At 60.4% G+C, this 2528-nt stretch overlaps 1 protein-coding gene across 1 annotated transcript in view; it reads right to left on the reverse strand.

Moving 5' to 3' along the window:
* SCN4B (sodium voltage-gated channel beta subunit 4) overlaps nucleotides 1-2161 on the reverse strand; it is a 7705-nt gene extending 5544 nt beyond the window's left edge. The window contains exon 1 of the mRNA XM_019622879.2: nucleotides 2082-2161. The gene's annotated coding sequence lies outside the window, so the exon portion shown is untranslated. The remainder of the gene's footprint in view (nucleotides 1-2081) is intronic.
* Nucleotides 2162-2528: the final 367 nt, after the last annotated feature.

Genomic DNA, 2528 nt, shown 5'->3' on the forward strand with positions numbered 1-2528 from the left:
AAAAAAAAAAAAAAAAGGCAAAAGCACTCTGAAAGCAAAGCAAAGCTCTCTGTTCTCAAAGAAAGAGCTCAAACTCCAATTAGCATCACTGCCCTGGATGGCTGCCAGCCTGCCCTGCCCTTCCCTTCACCCCAGCAGCGGAGCAGCGGGTCCTGGCAGAGCAGCACAGTGTGCCCTGCCTACAGCTGCTGCTGCCAATGGATGACCTTCATCACTGCTCTCCCTTGTGCTGGCAGAGAGAAGCACTTCGGGGAGCTGGAGCATCCCAGCTGCAGGAGGTGCTGGGGTCTCGCAAGGAATGGCCCCGGCACGGGGATGCCATGCTCCGAGGCTCCATCCATGTGCCATGGCACAACCCAGCACTCAGCAGGACCCACCCACACCTTCAAAGCTCCCCCTGAGCGCTGACAGCTGTGCCATGGGGTCACTGCTGGTCCCACAGGCGCTTCTCAGTGCTGCTGGCACCCAACTCAGAGGAGCTGCCCTCAGCCTTCATCCCCTGCAGCCGCCTCCGCACTGATTTATTCTCCCACACATGCCATGCTAACAGCTCCCCAGGCACGTCGCAGCCCGAGCCAAGCCCAGAGCCCTGCATCCTGGGCTTTGGGCCCTGCTGCAGTGCTGCATCAAAGCACTGCAGGGGAAGTTACTTAACTTTACAAAGAAGCGTTTCTCCTTCTGCTGGAGGCTCCCTCAAACACTGGGAGCTGTGCAGCCCTGGGTATGGCAGGGGCGTCCTGGGGAGCTGGGGCTGTGCCTCCAGCCTTGGGGATGCCTGGCTCTGCAGGATGCCTGAGGAGGTAGGTGCTGCAAGGGGACACTTACTTGCAGGAAAGACGATTCCTTCTGGTTTGTGACACTTCTAATCCTACCTGCCACAGTTATAACATCATAAACATAAACTGAATGGCATGCATGGGGTAAATGGAAGCTGATCTTGTTCCTGTCGTCTTGTGATCTCAGGAAGGCAGAAGCGATAAGTGGATAAGTGCCACTAAATAAAGCCACTAAATAAACGCACTGAGAGGTCACCAATGGGAGCTGTTGCTCCACTTGACACCGTGCCCCATGCAGCTGCACCTGGTGCCACCAGAGCCCCACTTTGTGCCCCTTGGGGCCAAAATCAGCCCCCGCCTGGGGCTGCCTTACCCCCCACAGCAGCACCACTGCAAGAGATGGATGGGGAGCAGCCCCAATGCCCCGCTGCCCAAGCAGAGGAGAGTGCACCTGGGGTGCAAGAGAGCAGCAGTAGCTCAGAGCAAGGCTTTCCCCAGAGGGGCAGTTGGCAGCCCTCCATTGGCAAGCTGGTCTGGGAATCACTGCCCTCATGGAAAGAGCTCATAGGGTTCATCCAGAAAGGCACCGGGCACCTCCAACCTCTGTGAAAAAGCCACTCCAGACAAACGTTCCTTGCCCACAGAAATCAACGTGGCACGGGTCCCCTCCACCTGGAGGCTACAAAGGAAGAGCTCTCGAGCTCCGGGCTGCGCTCAGCAGCAGGTCAGCCAGGTGCAGCCAGAGCCCACTGCCAGCCCTGGGAATACAGCATCCTTGGACACACACGCACACACGGATGCTCCCCCCAACAGCATGTGGGACAAACTGCCACCTCCACCCCCACGTGCACTCCAGCATCTCCACACCCCTGTGCAAGCAGCACTGAGCCGGGGCACGTTTAGTGGGGCAGACAAACCCTTGCAGGGACACAGTACTTAAACGCTTTTTTGCGTCTCCAGCTCACTTCAAGTAACCTTAAGAACTATGCCTTCTAAAACACACCTTCCGAGGGAGTTTTTCCCAGCGCAAAAGCAGCCTTTGGTTTCGGGAGCAACGGGATGAGCGACGCAGCGCAGCGCCCCGGTGGGTGCGGGCTGATGCGGGAAGCTTGGAAGCAGCCCAGGGGCTGCAGCACGGGGACGATCGCGGGCTCCTTCGTCCTCCGAGCAGCCGAGGGGGAGCGGGGGGGGCTCGGATGCCCCCCAACCTCACGCTTCCTACGGCAGCCCTGTAGCACGGGGGTCGCGCTGGGGAGAAGCGCATGCAAACGGTTGTTTTACAGAACGAACCGTAAAAAGAATGACCTGTCGGCGGGCGTGCTGGCGGCTGCGCCGAAGCAGTGCATTGCTTTCCTACGGCTATCCCCGTTAGCAGGCAGGTAGCAGCGCAGCGGAGCGGGGCAAAGCGGGATGCAGCGCTCGCAGGAGGAAGCTCTGCGCCGGCAGCGATCGGTGCGGGCCGGAGCCGGGACTTCAGAGCCCTCTCTCGGACTCGGCAGCGAAGTCACCTTGGCCAAACCACTTATCCTCAGCGCTTCGGACTCCCGTCTGCAGAGCAGAGGTAATCGTGTTAGCGCTCGCTACATTCGTCCGAGCAGCGGCGTCCGGTTCCTTGCGGTGCGGATGCAAAGCGGCCGCGAGCGAAGGGCGGGAGACGAGACGGGGGTCACCCAACCCGGGGTACCCCAAGCGGGCGGGGCTCCGGGGATCCCCCGGCTCCCGGAGGCAGCGGGCAGCCCTCGCCCTTACCCA

The sequence above is a fragment of the Meleagris gallopavo genome, chromosome 26 (assembly GCF_000146605.3).
Source record: "Meleagris gallopavo isolate NT-WF06-2002-E0010 breed Aviagen turkey brand Nicholas breeding stock chromosome 26, Turkey_5.1, whole genome shotgun sequence".
NCBI classification, from domain to species: Eukaryota; Metazoa; Chordata; class Aves; order Galliformes; family Phasianidae; genus Meleagris; species Meleagris gallopavo.